This window comes from Diadema antillarum, unplaced genomic scaffold, assembly GCF_040938485.1.
Source record: "Diadema antillarum isolate AM-2024a unplaced genomic scaffold, OU_Dant_1.0 seq00000798_RagTag, whole genome shotgun sequence".
NCBI classification, from domain to species: Eukaryota; Metazoa; Echinodermata; class Echinoidea; order Diadematoida; family Diadematidae; genus Diadema; species Diadema antillarum.
The window spans coordinates 162799-181786 of record NW_027271682.1 but is presented as its reverse complement, the minus strand read 5'-3'; the positions used below and the strand labels follow the sequence as shown (position 1 = coordinate 181786).

Genomic DNA, 18988 nt, shown 5'->3' with positions numbered 1-18988 from the left:
ACCCTCTAAAAAGTGTACCGATCTTTTTTTTTTTAAATCTGTTTCAAACACGAAGAATTCTTCCTATATATTACTCAATCAGCGTGCTCAGAGAAACGACCTGAGATATCGGATCAACAAATATGATAATTTCATTAGACCCTGCATTCGCACGTCAGTATAAACGAATTTCAAAATTCCTTCGTGCAACTTCAGCCAAATGTGGAGGCATTGTATTTGGTCGGTTGGCGACCTGATTTACTCTTGACGTTAATACAATATAATATCATACATTTATAGTATACTTGTAAATGTATACGTACTCCTAGAGCACAGCGGAAAAGATATGTCGTCAAAATTGAGGGAAGCATTTTAGTCTTGAAACCAGCGTGCTTTATCAAGCTTTTGTTCTTACGCCAACGGTTCTACTGAGAGAGAGAGAGAGAGAGAGAGAGAGAGAGAGAGAGAGGGGGGGGGAGGGGTTGGAGGGGGAAGGCCTCAGGCGGTATGGCGGTATGATGATGATGATAAGAGCGACCACACAGGGGAACGTGAAGAAAGTGCGTTATTGAAAGATGTTGAGAGGCTTCTTGCATTTGATATAATACTTGCTGCAAACTTACTACCAGACGCGATCCTTGGAACAACAATGACAACTTTTTGAACAAGGAAGAGATGACGGTAAAGGAGGAAAACAGAAGTATCCGAAATCAAAATTGGCAACACACTTCAGATGAAACAATAGCACTGTTTGGTAATGCCAGGTGTGCCTTTCATTCCTGGTACGCATTCCAATTTTGTTAAACATCCATACCCTGGAAAATAATACTTACAGTATGAGTATAGTTATCTAGATTCTGGTCATCATCTACACGCAGTTGTTCTGTGAAATCAACAGCAATACATTATACCGCCCAGTGGGGTAACAAAGTTCATATCTGCATTAGATTAATCCGTAATACATAAGAGCGAGGAATAGAAATCATTACAATGTCTATCACAGCTTAGAACTATTATACCCTCTAAATTCGTTTGATTGAGATGAGGGAAAAATCAAACATTAGATTAAAAATCTCAATCTGATAGATTTACAAGTTAATCTATTTTCTCAGTCAAAGTTTGGATTTCCCTAACTGCAATCTTATATATCGATTTCCACCTGAGGAATTCAGAGAGTAGTCTTTTTGCTCGGTTCCGCTGTTTCGCCCATTTATTTATTCACAATCAAAACCTCCTGACAATATTCATTTTGAACGACTATAGTGAAGACTAGCGATAGCTATTGGCACTTGGCGACTCTGTGCAGCGGGAAAAGTTAATGCTGTCTTGGTCAGAGAAAGAGTAACAGTTTTACTGACCAAAAACCACCGCTTTGATTCGAACCTTGACCTTACCAAAAATGCTGTCCACCTTGAAAGGATCATCTAGTGCCATTATTGCGACTTCAGTGTGAGTTTGTATGCCGCCAACACTTACTTAAAAAAGAAGACTCCGGTGATAACTGTCAGCAGATAATGTGCCCTTTCTCAGGTTCTTCTTCAAGGTTTCAAGTAATTAGATTTGGGGACGCAACGTCGCTGCATCGTTGCTTATGCAGTAAAAACCGGTCACGCGTAGGATGAATGCTGGCTGGCCAAGTCGAGAAGGGAAAAAGAAAGATAGAAATAGTAATTCATTCCCACCAGGGCAGGGAAAACAAACGTTTCAAGGCAGGGCAACACAGAGGCGGGTTTTTGTGATATTGCAGAGGAACAGTTGAAATATCAAACGTCAAGAAAGAAGAAAAAGTCGGAAGATGTGTGTACATTACGTCAGTGCGTTTGATGGCACGAGCGATTGTTTCTCAGCGCCTGTGTGTTCTTGGTACCGTGTATATGCTTGGGTTTGGGTTGTCAATGTGCGTGCCTGCGAATATTTGTGTATGGTTGCGGAAGGGTGTGTTTCCGTATCAGGTTGAATGTTATGCCAGCAAATTGTGATTAGACCCTGGGATCTGCGTCGACCCTGTCAATTTGTAGCATGATGATGACTGGAAGTGATTCGTGACTCATCTATTGTCATTTTCTCAAGAATATGTTTCTCCGTGTCATATTATCGGCTCCCCGGCAATAAACCTTACTTCACAACAGATATGCCTTTTCAGTGAGTGCTACATAAAAGTTGGTATTCAGGAGCTACACGTCAACGAATCATAAAGTTGTGTGCAGTGGTCTAGAGCACCTTGTTTCTGTTGCGGCAAATTCAGAAAAGTAAAATGCCGTCATCTTTTCCAATTATTGACTGTGCGTCGATAAATTGAGTCATGTGATGTTAAATATCAACAGATGTTTTCTCTCTTACTGAGTCAAAACCAATTGCGGAGCATACTACGAAGCATTTTCCCAGAGAATATCTAGTAAGAGATAGGAGAGATAGAATACATAGATAGAGACAGAGGGAATAAGTTATGGGAATATATATAATCCATACTTGAATATTATATATAAATACAGAGAGAGAGAGAGAGAGAGAGAGAGAGAAAGAGAAAGAAAAATATCCTTCAAATATTTGTCGTTTCGCAGACTTTTAAATCACAACGTTTATTCTGCTACAGTGGCTGAGCCGAGCAATATTCTGGTCTTCCTTTTTTCACATACATGCAATTATAAAGGTATACACACACAAAATGTGAATGTTTATCCACACAAACACACACACACACACACACACACACACACATATATATATATATATATATATATATATATATATATATATATATATATGCATATAATATTTATATGCACACATATGTTCATATCCCTATATATATATATATATATATATATATATACACACACACATTCATATATATATATATATATATATGCGTGTATTTGTATATGTCATATCCTGAAAATATATATTCAATTCGTAATATAGCCATGAGCTACCCAGAGTCAGAATATGAAATGAAGGAGAACGCACAAACCCATAAATCAGCCAGATAATCAGATTTGCAAATGACATGCGAGCAAACATATGGCGCAGGAAAGCAGAATGGAAAAAAAAGGCGCAATAAGAACATTGTGGGCTGACAGCCTTGTAGCTGACGGGGATTTGTGAGCAGAATTCGTCCCCAGCCGACGAGGACGCCGAGAATGAGAAAAGGCTTTTGTCTGGCATTGCAAACATATTATACGCGTACGTCTGAGACCATCACATTTGAACTCATTAACGCAATTAAGCGATATTATCCCTGCCGGCAATCCGCACAGCAAAAAACGACTGGATCTTGAGATTAGCGCCGGCGACAAACTCTGAAAAGAAGACGACGCTGTCTGCTCGATTTATGCGGGCTGAATGTGTAGATAAGTTATATTGAATACTCACACAATCGCAATTGTTGTATGGCCTCGGCGCATGCAGTGTTTTATTGTCGACCGACACTTGCTCCTGCACGGCACAGGGATGTTCAACAAGTATTTGGAGGTCATAAAGAGAGAAGATGGCGGACGGGTCAACTAAGCGGGTCTTGTGCTGTTTCGAGGGTATTCCGTTCAAAGCTTCCAATATTGAGGCTGTCGCGAGCGATCTTCTCTTCCCGAGGTTTTGGTGCGCAGAACAAACGAATAAAATGGCTGAGTGACAGACTCGCTTGCTCCCTCGGTCGCCCAACTACTAAGGAGCCGCGAACAGTGCGACCATGCGCAGATTGGGCTCACTTTATTCCCCAGTGCGCCCAGAAGATTGCGTAGCTCGGCGCACCAACCGACTGCGAGAGAAATGCGGATGGACATTTTAGCGGCCCGGGTAAAATTAAACCTCGACCGATAAGCGCTCCAAGAGAGGGGAAGCGAATGACCCTGGGTAGGGGCAGTGTTGGAGGTTCAAACATGGCGAGTGAGCTCAACCTCGTGATTGTTCGAGAACTAACCATAAACCGTCAATAAAGAGAGACAACATCTGCTTTCTTGGTTTCTTTTTAATTCTTATACATGTGCAATGTACATGATGTAGTTGCATTCGGTCCTTGGAACATTGCCAACATGATACTTGTAATATAAACAAATATTTATGTAATATAATAGCATATCGTATTGTATAGTACAAATTTGGATATCGTTGTTATGCATAAAATCCTTACATCAGGGAAAGTCGAAAACATTCAGTGCAGCTCATGTGGACTAACAAGCAAACAAAGAACACCCACGTTTATGAGGCTAACGACGACCGCTGCATTCTTCCTCCTTCCGAGTTTAAAACGTTTATACCCGAGTTACTTTTAGTGTAGCATGATTTAAGCGAGTGTGTATATGTGCAATAGGCGGTTTTTGTGACATATTCAAATTGTATGCATACCTTTTAAACTGAGGTTGTTCTTGACAACCTGAAAGCTTTTCCTAGGTTTGTCCGACATAGCAATAATGTATGCCAAATAGATTCCAGCGATTGAATTTACTTTATGAAGAGCAGTTAATGGAATAGCTCGTCTCTATGTTTTCCAGGGATGAAACATCCATAAATTCGGATACATTTGATACAAAAACGGCCTATTGTGTACAGCGCGCGCACACACACACACACACACACACACACACGTGTAGGTTTACCGGGTTTTTTTTTCTGCCTGCCATTTTTTTTATTCCAGACCTCGTAACAGAAACTCGACAATTGATTGGTTAAAAAAAAGCAATCGATTGCCTTTGGTCCAGACAAACAAACCAATAAAGCACTAGGGTCTGTTAATCATACGCATAAAGTTAGCAATCACTCATACGTTTATTTCTTGGGACCCAGGTATACCGCAAGTAAGTATGTGCAGTTACAGTATAGATCTCTTGACAGAGAGTGAAACAAGTTATACGCTGTAAACGTATAAATCGATCTACATGGTAGGTTTGGGATTTAATTTCATTACGTTTCGCTTATAGATATTGATGGGGAAAACAAACTATCAGTTGGACTTTATGAAGCACTAATTTCATGTAGATACCGTGTATAGACGTTTACATCATTCACAAGACACGTGAAAAAGTAAAATTCACAGACACTATGGTGAAAAAAAAATCGCTGCAGACAGATCAATAATAGAGGCTTAATTTAGTCAAATCGTATGTTACACCAAAACATGCACACACACACACACACACACACACACACACAAACACACGAACATTAGAAAATGAACTCACACACACACACACATTTATACGAGTAAATTATAATGCCACAAACTTCCTATCTACAGCTGATACCAAAGCATCCCACAAAACAGAGCAATGTAAACCTGACACAATCACCTTTGTGTCTCTTCTCGTTCCTCCATCCCTACTATGCCTCGTCAGATAAACTGGGTTTATTCAGCCACTAGCTAATGGATCGTCAACGGACGCTTTCTCTCATTTGTAGGAATTTGAGGAGCAATGATAGATCCGTTGCACGGGAGGCCAGATTGATTTTCTTACGCAAGAGAGAGAGAAAAAAAGACAGACAAACAGACAAACAGACAGACATACAGCTAGAGGAGAAATGGAGATGAGAGAAAACAGAGAGAGAGAGAAGGAGAGAGAGGGAGAGAGAGAGAGATAGTGGGATGGAGACTACAGAGAGAAAGTGAATGAGAATCAGAGGGAGGGAGATGAGAGAGGGAGAGAAAGAATCACAAGTAAACTGCTTGTTCACAGAGCCGAACTGGACAGACAAGTGACCCAGCTTCAGATGATGGCAAGAGATTATGCGTCCAGAGTTTCTCGCTCCCGCCATCTCAACTTGCTCACATATCCTCGAATTCTTTAAGCCTGGCTCGGGATCGGGCTCGGGCTTGCGACGGAGAATAAATAAATGGATGAATAGAACAGATTTAAAACCCCTCGGAGACAGACAAACCATATCATGAGACCGCTCATGGTATGGAAATGATGCGTTGAGTGAGGCGGAATTCTCTCGCAGTTGATGCTAATAATGTAGCATACGTGAATGGTTAAAGCAAACACATACACTAAACACACACCGACACACATCATCGTCATTATCACATGCGCGGAGGTGCGTGCGCACACATACAGACACACGCACATATCCTATACCCTCAATCAGATTCCAGTGTCTGCTGAAAATTGGTACGCTCTGATACGGTGAAAGAATGACAGGGTACGTCTCTGTATCATGCGCTGCAACATTATCTGTGTATCTTCCACGCCATAACTGAACAAACACACTCTGCTATTATGATTGCAAGGCTAAATTTAAAACTGAGGAGTCATGCCAAAACAGTACGTTTGACTTCGCAATGATACTGTACAAAAATAGCTCTTGTTCCACTAAATTGTATGTTTTCGAGGCGACTGCCCCCTTGACTCAAGGTTTTGTTTTCAACTTTGTTTTTTAGGTACGGTCTATTCATTGTGGCTATAAGGAATGGCCTAGCAGCTATTTTCAACTAGGTTCTGTTTTTATCAAAATGTCAAAGGGTACTAAGGCAGACCTTTTATCCACCCACTGCCGGTCAACCATTAGCTCAACGTCAAAACATTTGCGAACTTTGCCTCAAAATCAAAAAGTTTCTGGCCATCTGGGGTCGGGCCAGCGTGAAATCTGTACTTGAGATTGTATTGACCTCAAAACAAAATAATGGAACAACAGCAACAAACATCAACAACCACAAATTCGAAGTAGGCCTACACCCACAATCCTGTATAAGCCCTGCAGTCACATGCCACCGACACAATTAATCATGTTGGCATTATAGGCCACAGGTAAAAAACAAACAAACAAACAAACAAACAAAAAACCAAAACAAAGCAAAACAAAATAGAATAAAACAAAAAAAAACCAGACAAACAAACGAACAAACGAACACACACACATGCATACATACGTACTGAAGGAAGCGTCCTGTTTTTTCACTCTCTCTAAAAGCAGTTACCTTGTTGCAACAGCGCACGGTTGGATTTATCAAAACAACACATATTTGCCTAGAGCGCGTTATAATTATTTTCACTTATATCTCGGACATTTCAGTTTTAGATTAAGTTTCAGTTTACTGTATTTTTCACATTCTTTAAAGATATACAATTCATTGTGGCAACATAGAATATATGTCATGACAAATATAATATTTCAAATCTCACCACATAAATATATGCTCCTTCAGTAAAAGTCGTTACTTTTTCGGTCATAGTTATGATACTAGAGATGTAAAAAAGCAGAGAGAAACATGAAGAAAATCTACAAATAAAGCATAAAGATTGTAGGAATTTCAAGTTCCGAAGAAAAGTAAGTTATTACCATCTATAGAATTTGGAAATAAGGAAAAATGACTAAAACGAATATTCATATTAGAAAAAAAATAGTCTAATTAATCTTAAGCCTCTCTTTTGTCTTACCTATATGATTTGTGTTACTTTCTGCATTCGAGGCAGTCGTCTTTTGGGGGTCCATTTCCCTTTAACGATAGAAGAGTCTCCCTTGTTTCTACCATTTACTTCTTTAATTTGGTTTGTTTCCTGTAAGAGAGGACTCCGTTAACTCGAAACAGTATAAATGTTCAATGATATTGCTTTGGGTCTGACTCTCCGGAAAGAATGTTCTCGTACAGAAGTGTTTCAGGTCGTGTTTGCTTATACAACGGGCAGCACTCACCGCCAAGGGGCTATTTTCACCTCAGTCAAGCGGCGTTTGTCAATGCAAACCATTTGTGACCCGCTGAGTAATGACGTGATGTGCATTAGGGCCCTTGGCTACCACAAAATTGGCGTTGATTACCAAGATTTGAAGGCTTGCTTTACAGTGCATGCAAATCGACGCACCGCGCATGTCTACTGTGGCCTAGTGTGTCGCCAGCGAAAAACGGAGCAGGGATTTGTGGCACGGTCAGACGTAACTTTCTGCAGAAACAACACAACATGAGGGGAAGGACGGCGCTATAGAGTACTTTTCAATCATGGTCACTCGCCATTAATGGCCGACATTTTGTTTTATATAAAGTGCTCATGCTGTCTTGTTTATCGTTTGACGGGGAACCGCTTCTCCAAAGAAACCTTCTGTATGATTTCGGCCAAAACTACTTCAGCGAGACCGAAAATAATGTACCGAAAAAAGGCATACCGGTATGGTGGTAAAATCATGCTTTCAGTGTGTGTGTGTGTGTGTGTGTGTGTGTGTGTGAGTATTTTGCATGCGTGTCTCAAGAAACATCTATTGTTCTACCGGAGTCGTATGCAAATATTCATTACATAAGAACATATCTCAATCTCGTAAGTACATATCTCAATTTTCATCGAAAATGTTATCTCAATTTCCCTGGCAAGCTACTTTGGGCTTCTAAAACCTCATCTCTCCTCTTTTTTTATTTCATAATGTCTTCATCTGTTTGCAAACTTCTTTACTTGGAAAGATTGCATTCCTTCCCCATTTATGTTTCAACTTCAAAGATCTCGTTTCGATATTCTACTTTAGAAAATCCTAGACTTTTTTTTTTCGCATCGAAGGCACTCTTCATATAAAGATCTCATACACCACTCTCCGAGTTTGAATATTGAAGAGGGTCATGCATTTTCATGAACCGATTATTTTTGAGAAACTTTTCTTTTAGAAAATGCTTTTGCGCCATTCCACTTTTTTTTTCATCCATAATATTATTTTTCCTTTCGAGTAAATGCATTTAAGCGTTTGCAAAATACATTCCCAGATCACCAACATCTTGTTTAATGGCGCTCCAGTTGCGTTTGCCTCCTCCACCGCATTATATCTGTGTATATCATATGTGACCGTGCACCTCAAAACGAACATAAAGTTGCACACACTGATTTTGCGTGAGGACTGAAAATAAGTGAAATGGGTCAACCTAGCCGAACTTAACTTTTTCATATTTTCTGAAAGAGCGGGTCTTCTTTTACATTATGCTAAAGTTTGGTATCATAAAACGGGCAGGAAAGTGTGCTTTTTTAGCAATTTATCTCGAACATTTTTGGTAGAATAGTGTGATTAGGTGTGTCTTTAGAATCCCTTTTTCATTTTTTGAAAAACCTTGTCCACACTCTTCACTTTCAACTCTAATAACTTTTGAAAGGATAGCTACTGCTTTGAAAGTTGGCATTAATTATGGACAGAATGTGTTAACGAGGTATGTTTAATTTCAGTTTAATCTGATAATCCCTTCATTATTGTTACTCTGGTGGTTTACTTCCTGTTTTTTGTCCCATTCACCGCACAGCCAGCACGGTTTGGTAAAGATTAAGCACTTGAATAGACACTGTACTTCAGAGCCTCTTTTCTCAGTTCACACTTTTCCCGAGTTTGTGCTTTCCTTCCAATATTTAGATAGGTTAGGAGAGTCCATTTGATTTGAGTTATACATCATTTTAAAGCTTAAAGTCTGTTCTATCAGAATATGGTCTTAACTAAAAATTCATGTCCGGCGACTTTTTGTTTGTTTTGAGGTGCAGGGTCACATATTACATTTTAAAATGTTATTTCCTTATTTTGATTCTATATGACAGATGATAGAATCTTGCAGCGTTGTAATGGTGTATGATTTGTGTCACTTTGTGAAAAAGCACAGAAACAGGGAAAACCCTCTCACATTATAATTAGGGGGACAGGATTATACATTGTATATATAAATAAATAAATATATATATATATATATATATATATATATATATATATATATATATATATATATATGTGTGTGTGTGTGTGTGTGTATTTAAAATGCATATTCCATACCCATTTATTCATTCATTATTTTTTTTTCGCCGTGTGCATACGTTCCATACCTCAATTGCAAATTGTAAGCTTGATCATAAACCTTATGGTGAAATAGTGAGAGTTCTGTGATCCCTTCATTTGTACTGTCAGTTTCTCGTTTTCTGGGTTTATTTTGTCACCATTATATGTCTGTTTTAGCCAATATAAAACAAAATCAAAATGATACACCTCCCCTCCTAGTCTTTATTTCCGCTCCACGGTATACTGAGGACAAAACGCACACACACACACACACACACACACACACACACACACACAGAGGTACGCGTGCAAATGTCGATGACTCGCGCAAACACATAAATCCCGAAATGTGTATCTCCATGCATCCAGGTACTCGCACATCGTAATTATGAACAAGCTGTGCGCAGGTAACATCACGACCGTGTGACGTCAATGTGGTTTGGGAATCCGCACGGAGCATACTTCTAATATCATAACGTAATCTGATAAGGCTGCGGATTTCGGATGACCTGGCGATGCCAAGGGTAAATGACGAGGCGACAAATCCTAAGATTATTGGTTAGGGAGCAACGAGATTATGTCTTCTAACAGATGCTGATCTCCTATGTGTGATAGATGATGAAAATCACTAAAAGCTCTAAAGAGTTCTGTCATCGCTTCGGCGTCCTCGTCTTGATGCAGCGATACGCTTTTGCAATCATGCAAATCCGCACTGAAGACGCGCGCCAACTGTCCACGTTTAACCAAATCTATGGATGTGCATTGCGCTACATTGGAGTTATAGATTTACCCTTTAGAGGGCGTTCCTGCGATCCCCTTATAAGTTAATGTGACAGTCACTGATTAACGCCCAGGGATGCACAGTGCAGCACACTAGACATGCAATCTAGATCTCACTTGCATGAGTAGGGGATTTCAGTGACCACTGCAAAATGGACATTTATGTGCACATCTGCGAACACGTTTGGGTGTATGTGCACTTACGGGTGTACAAACGTACAACGAACGCAATTCAAAGCGCACATTCCACATGTAACTCTGCTCTCGAGAAACGTCCCATCGTGAAGATATTGGCAGAATGATATCAGCGGTAGAAATGTATCAAAGCAGTAAGCACCTTTTTAGGACCATGATATCGGGCTTGACAAAATGTGCAAAGTCATGCATTTCGACAACAACAACAACAACAACAACAACAACAACAACAAATTTCAGCTTGTCTGTGTTTCATGAAATAAACAAAGTCGTTCATAATAACCAAAAGATTACTTAATAGTTGGAACAGCCAAGTCCCTAACAATAATAATAACCCTGATGATGGTGAATAAAAAAGATATATGGCCTCTAATGAAAAAAAGAAAAAACAGTATCGTCCCGTAAATATTCACAAATATTGGGCATAATGTCATTTGTCTTCCAGCTAAAGGTGACTTTGGATTCAGTATTGTCTTCATCCTAAAAGAAGTTTAATAATACTATCACATGACTATCGAGAACAGGAAATTCCAACGCTTTTTAAGGTCGGGGATAGCGTGTCAGTTGAGCGATGCTGGGGTCTCTGATTCATTTAAATAGGTAAAAGAAGGTTGTACAATCGGCATGACAAGCACACAGTCAAATCAAATGATATGGAATGGTTAGGGTATCGCCAGCCATAACTTACCTCGTCTGCTAATTCACCGCAGTCGTACTTCGAGAAGAACGTTGGATCAACGTTGTTTGTTTTTTTTTCTTTAACCTAATGTTTTTGTCTTTTCACAGTTCCAGCCAAAATACCATAGGAAAAAATATGCACATACACATAGACGCGTCCGACATTTCAAAATTGCCTTCTGTCACAGCATCAAAAAAGCTGCACGTTCCCACTGTACACGAGAGCTATCTTCACTTCACCTCTGCTCATCCAACTTGGCCTCTGGCTTGCCTAGGGCATCAGGGTCAATGGATGTGTTGTGGTTAGACAGCTTTAGGGAGAATCCAAGGCCCATACAATGGGATTTCTGATTTCGTACAAGGTACATAGTAGAACGAAGCAGTCATTCCAAGCAAAGCAGGAGACCAGCAGACGTGTTTTCCTAGCTCTCACGTCACTTTGCGCCGTCCCCTGCAGACGGCGTTGTTTGGTTGGCATTTACGGAAATGCAGCCGTTCTTGAATCGAAAGTATTAGGTTTGTGTGCATACGAACCCGCTTGCATGCCTCCTCCACACAAACTCTCCTCACGGTTTTTTTCTGAGCAACAGGTAGGCCTCGTGACGAAATTCTCGCCGAGGAAGCGCAACATATGGAACATCGACTTAGCTTTCATGGGGCACGTTTGATCGTGTAAACACCCAGTGAGGGAAATTGATTACGAAGACGTGAGCGGAAAGCATCGATTTTGGCGTGTCATTGACATGTTTATTCTCCATTCAAATCCCTTCCCCCGTTTCTCCCGTTTCAGCTATTCACATGAAGCTAGCTGAAATAGGCTGTGATAGCCTTTTTGTCGCTGTACATGAAATCATTCTGAAACTCTGAAAGCAGTTGTTGGCCCGTTAGGGAATGTTTCAAAACTGCACAATTTTGTTAAACTTTAAGCGATACATTAGAATTAGATAAATTCTTAATTAGGAATTAGGAATAATGAATGGGGAGTTACTAGATAAAAAAAAGGTAAGCAAAGCAGAATATATAGTTTTGTCACATGGTTGTGAGTATTCTATTTCAAGCACAAACTGTTTAATTATTACTATGCTGAGGTTCTCTCTATTCCTCTCTCTTTTCCCCTCTTTTTTCCCCGCCAGCTCTCGCTCTCTTTGAGAGCACAATGCTTGTTTAAATGGAGAAATGGTTGACTGGAAACAATGCTTATACTCTCACAAAATCACAGCGTCTCTCTCACACATTCTGAGAACTTCAATTTCCTTGCATGTGCAAATTGCGTTGTGCTTGGGGCTGTGCGAGACGCTCTTCGGTCCTTCGTCACATTATGACCTCACATTATGAACATGTCACGTGGGATAGGGATGAGAGAGACATGGCTGAGCCGTGACAGGCTTTCAGGCATGATGCTGTTTCATGTACCATTGTTTCGGTGAGAGGACGACTTGCAAATAAATTACCTTGCTCTATATACATGATACATGCAATCAACAATGGAAATACTATCAGGTAAAGACGGACTGCTGTATTCTATTAGAAACAAAACTAAATGCACCCGGTTTTGTTTGGGTAAAAGATGCTTTTCTTTTGAGTGGGATTCTGAATTGCTCTGGGAAAATGCTTCTTTTTCGATTGTTCTCATTCTAGTTGATTTGTTTATTTCTTGAATAAGAATGATTTACATAATAACAGGAAGATCGCATTGAAAAACTAAAAAAGACATACAGATATTATGTAAATAGAAGTAAGCTATCTAGTCTGTGCGGCCGGGCCTACGATACACTTCCATGAAGTCGTTTAGCCGGGAGAGAAACAGAAGACAACTAACTCTTAAGTTCTTCTCCGGGAGTCCTTATACAATCATGGCTTTGCGCAGAAACGGGGGGGGGGGGGGGGGGGGGGCATGGATATGTTAAAATTTTCTAGGGAGCAAGGGATCGCAGCAACCGAGCGGGGGAGGGTGTGGGCTAATGGTGAACTGATTGATTTGAACGCTGTATAATCTATGTCACCTCTTGTTCACCGTGTGACCGAAAGGGGGGGGGGGGAGGTGTCAGTCCCCCTCCCACTTATCATTTTTTTTTTTAAATCTTATATCAAAATCCTTGGAAAAGAGGTGTTTCAAAATCTATTGGAGGGTGGGGAACGGCCACGTACATAATTGGCTTGCTAAATTGCAAATATCAAAATCTTAACCAGGGAGGTGAGACGAAACACTAAATGCTTTATCCACTAGCAGGATACCACATCAGCTACAGACCTTCCAGCCAGCCAATATACCATATTATTACACATACAGAGGATTTTTAGAGCCCAAATACAAATGTTATTTTGTCGACGCACCTCATAACCTCCAGCCCACTTATAAAGTTTGTTGAACTCGACCAATATTTTTTGCCGAGGGGACCAATATTTAAAATATTGGACGGCAAGAGGGGATTCCCCAAAGTTTTTATAAACTGTACCATGATTGGTTGAGATATATACGAGATGACCTGAAATATGAAGTAAAAACATCTCTGATTGGTCAATCACGAATTAAACTAAAATATCGTTTCTTCTAAAATTCTGTGTTAATCCAAACAGATTTCATATATCAATCAGTTGAAATTGTTTTGCATACAATTTTTCAAAAATATCACTTTCATACCAGGAAATTAAATTTAGGTTTAATGAAAACAAGTTGCATCTTTTTTTTTCTTTTTTTGTGCAGGCGACGATTGATCAGTTCAGTGCTACTGCCATGCTAGAAAGCCCGCGCGTGATATTATGTAGCCGGCCGCCGCCGCCGCTATGCATTTGCATGCATGTTACGTTATGTGTTACTACGTAGGCCTACAGTATACTGCAGTACTAGTAATTCGATCTTTCACGATCTACGGTAGATGTGACGTGGATTGTGTCTCAGATCTCGGATACAAGAACATCTAATTCTGGTCTAAATTAGCTAGATCTCGGCTTAACAGTAACATGGCGGCTACCATGGATAGATCTACAGCTCGTCGGAGATTTGCAGATCTGGATACAGAGGATTATGAAAAACTTCTGAATAAAAAAGACAGTGAGAATACGCACAAAGCCACCAAGATCTCGGTGAGTGTATTCAAAGATTATCTGCGTGAGAAAAACTTAGATACCGATTTCGAACAGCTTCACAAACCCGATCTTGCAAGTATTCTTCGAAAGTTCTATCTAGAAGTCAGAAAGGTAGACGGAGATCACTACAAAAGGGCTAGCCTGCTGGCAATCAGGCAAGGTTTGAACAGACACTTAAAAAGACCTGATGGCAAAGAAGTGAGAATTATAGACATAACTACAGACGTCGAATTCAGTGAGGCAAGTGTTGCTTCTCAAGCTGCCCTCGTGCAGTTGAAGACACTTGGAAAGGGAGATACAACCCATAGGAGTCCTATCTCAGAGGAGGACATAGATCAGCTCTACAAATCAGGGTATTTTATGAGGATACTCCTCAAGGTCTCCAGTACAAAGTTTTCTTCGAACTGATGCTATTCATCTGTCGTCGAGGTCGTGAAAATCTTCGTGAACTAACTCCAGATCATTTTAAGATAGATCAGGACAGCAACGGAAGAAAGTACGTTTATCAAAGTAAAGACGAATTATCAAAGAAAACAAGAGAAGACAACCCAGATAGTAGAGTAGATGCAGGACGTATGTACTCATCGGGAAAGCCTGGGTGTCTAGTATCTTCCTATGAAAAGTACATTTCGAAACTGATCCCGAAATGCAGTGCCCTTTTCCAGACACCTATCACTTCAGAAGTACCAAAGGCAAAGACAAATTCCTGGTACAAAAACATGGCAATGGGCCAGAGAACATTGGGCGAAATGATGTCTACTATTAGCAAGAAAGCTGAATTGTCACGCATCTACACTAACCACTGTATTCGTGCCACTGCTATCACAATTCTCGATCGCACGGGATTCAGTGCCCACGATATCTGCAGCATTTCTGGGCATCACAATGAGGCTAGCCTCGGAAGCTACACTGGACTAGTTACCGGCAAGCGCAAGAGAGAATTGTCTGATGCATTAATTTCCACAATTACTCACTCGCGGGATAAGACCAGTGTATCTCCAGACGTGTGTGATGATCCAGAAGTACATGAAGACCAACCATCACGTCAAGGTCCAGGACCCAAACAAACAAGAGCAGGTGAAAGTGAGGTAGATCTACATGAGTACAATGAGCAGGACCAAGAAGAGAGTCCTATTCTCTCTGACTCCCAAGTTGCATTAATTTATGACATAATTGGTCCTCAACCACAGCGAATTCACAATATCAACATGGCCAGTGCTTCTCGCAATACAACCACAAGTATGCAAATACATCCCCCGGTCTTTAACAACTGCAGCAACATAACCATCAACTACAATAACTTCCAATAGAGATGGAAGTCGGTTTATTTTGTAAATAGACTGGTGTTCGAATTGACATTTTTTCAGACTTAGAGTTCTTTGTGTTACTAGACTTGTTTCAAGAACAGAAGATTTGTTTTGGCCTAGTTCGACGTTGATCTAAGTTTCCTTTGGAATGTACATCAAAATACATAGATCACTATTTTATCTGGGAATGAAGTGGATTAACTTGCACTGAAGAGTGTACCATACCCCATGTCAGGATCAAGTACAGTAGGAGACCATACAGCACTCAGAGACAGAAAGGGTAAGTGAAAATATTCCTTGCTAAAATCCTCTGTAGGATAATAATGACAATATTGGATGTCCTATTTTACGTCAATACGAGGAAATATTGGACTCGCTAAGCAAAATATTGGACTCGTCCAATATTTTTGCATAGCTCGTCCAATATTTCCTGGTATTAACCTCAAGGCCATCCAATATTATATAATTATTCATAATAATTTTAAACTGACACTGACTAGGCAATCGATGCACCTTTAAAAGAGAGCTCCGGATGATTTCAGACTTTTAACATTTCAGCAACTATAGATTGGTTTTACTGGGTATAGACTTTCAGAATTTGTAGTGATTGGAATGAGGAATAAGAATGTTTTCAAAATTCACAGCAAATCACAATGAATATCAGACGATGACATGGCAGCCTCACCATAAGAATGCATGAGTGGGGGCTCAAGGAAGCAGCGCAAAAGAAGAAGGCATGCATGAATTCTACACTGGTGACCTTGCTAAGCAAGCGGTATTGTAATGGAGTTGCATTGCTACATTTCTGAAATATATTCAATTTCAACTGCAAAGTTTACTTTATTTTTCGGCAAAGCATATACATTTCCCTTCCTTTGATAACAGAGAATAAGGTAAACAGAGCCTGTCTGTCTGTCTGTTGCTCTCTCTCTCTCTCTCTCTCTCTCTCTCTCTCTGTGTCTTGTGAGAAGGCACATCATTCTTCCTTAAAGGGACATTCCAGGTGATTTTCATAATTTCACATCATGTAGTACATAAATCGACAACTCCATGTATAGATTTGTGGAATTTATTGTGGTTCTTGAGCAGAGAAACAATACTTTGAAAAACCTTAAACAAATTACACTGAACAAGGATGATGACATAGGAGGTTCACATATTTCAGAAATGTAGCAGTGTAATTTCATTACAATACCGCTTGCTTGCGAGTTCACCTGCGCATAATCTATGCATGCCTTCTTCTTTTGTTCTGCTTCCATGAGCCCCAACTCATACATTCTTATGGTGACTCTGCCATGTCATCATCCTTGTTCATTGCAATTTGTTCTAAATTTTGAAAATATTCTTATTCTTCATCCCAATCATCACAAATTCGGAAACTCTGACCTCAGTATAACTAATTTATAGTTGTTCAAATGTAAAAATCTGAAAATCATCCGGAGGTCTCCTTTAAGTGACAACAAATAATTCGTAAATGGTTTGAATGACAAGATATCAATAATAAGAATGATTATGACTATGATCACAATAATGAAAGACTTTAAAGTGTTATTTTCTATTTTTATTTAAATCTTACAAGTGTTACAATATCATCATAAATTACAAACATTTAAAGACAGTAACATATTTGTAGTGTTTCTTGTTTCCAATAATCTTATACTGTACCTTGCCTTGCCATAGAACACAGACTGTTAGTTTTGAATTAGTAGTGAGCAAAATCTTTTAAACATGGCCCTTTATGTTTCTTTCAATTTGTTCCCTGTTTTACCTATGATATTTTCACTATCATTTAAATAAACTAGTTGATATTTGCAATACTTTTCACTCTTAATTGTTTCTCTTTTTCTGACCCAGTTGTTCTATGCTTTTAACATTTTCATCCTGTAATAATAATTGTCTTTTATGCTGGTTCCTGCAGTAGTTTGCATGTTTCTATGTATCCTGGTGTTTTGATCTTGTGTGTTTTGTTCATAGACCCCTCCTCAAGCAATATAATATCTTAATGTCACAGGGCTCCGTTGTAAAGCAGGCCTTTCGGCTCTGCATGGATTATCCTGTGAATAAAAAAAAAATCGAAAAAAGAATTGAATACATCAATGCATAAATACATAAATTCAAAAGTACATAAACACGAAAATGAATATATGATAATGTTACCGGAGTTGAGTTAGGCATCGACACCAGGAAAGTTTGTACCTTTATTATAAAAGCCATTTGCGTTTTGGTGAAATATTTCTTCTCGTTTCTTATCCCTTCCCCCTTTGTTGTGTACCAGTGAATTATGTGCCATACAGGTGGTAGAATGTAATAGAACATAAGATTATGATCTTGATAATGGGCTAACCTTACCATTTTCTGAGCACTCAAAATACATCGTGTCGAACGTACACTATTGATGTCCCATAGAGAATGACCTTGATAAAGATGTCAGGATTTATATGCGTTATATATAATAGCTATGTTACCTGAAAACTTCACAGGTTTTCCAAGAGTTCTAAGGCATTCAAACCATAGAAAATTATGACAATTGGACCTTGCAATAATCAGCGGAATACGGTTTGTTGTTGCATAATGCAATCCTTGACATTGTAGTACAAGCTTACAAGGAAATATGTTACTCGGAGGCGGGCAATTGAAATGCTGTTTCACAATATTTGGGGTCGTACTTGTGGCGTCATTTGATATTTCTCGGAAATGTTGCGTGTTTGCATTTTGATACATAACGGATTGAAATTCAAAATCAAATTTCGTTGAACAATCTGTTTCCATATGATATTGTATTATCGTGTAAACGTTGAACGGTAATCCTAATCTAATATCATTCGTAGATTAGATTACATCCAGAGGTTTCGCTTTATTCTGGTTTGTATTTCTCATTTAGTGTTTCATGGCTCTGTGTATTACAAAATGAGTTAACGTGCGTGAGCGGGGGGGGGGGGGGGGGGATTCAAGGTGAAGTACCGAAAATGTATTTAAAAAAAATGAAAATTGCTCCAGGGCACACATTTATTAGTAACAAATTCATTCTAAATTCAGGTTGTCTAAGGCTGTCAAAATCTTCTCGGAATATCATGGAAGAAAAATATCCGTATTTGACATATCCTATTTTATTTTTGGTCTGTTTTTCCCGCTCTTTATATATATATATATATATATATATATATATATATATATACATAATTAGTGTGCTTGCTTGGTGTGTTTTTCATTTACAAAGATATCACTATGATTTGAATATAATAAAGAAT

The 18988-nt window shown here is 39.3% G+C and overlaps 1 protein-coding gene across 3 annotated transcripts in view; it reads right to left on the bottom strand.

The window, feature by feature from the left end:
* The window catches only part of LOC139739347 (uncharacterized), a 206430-nt gene that overhangs the window by 146343 nt on the left and 41099 nt on the right, over positions 1-18988 (bottom strand). The window contains exon 1 of one of the 3 annotated variants that reach the window (XM_071649963.1): positions 3352-3463. The exons of the other annotated variants lie outside the window; for them this stretch is intronic. The gene's annotated coding sequence lies outside the window, so the exon portion shown is untranslated. Of the gene's footprint in view, positions 1-3351; positions 3464-18988 lie in introns of those variants that run through there. 3 annotated transcript variants of the gene reach the window in all.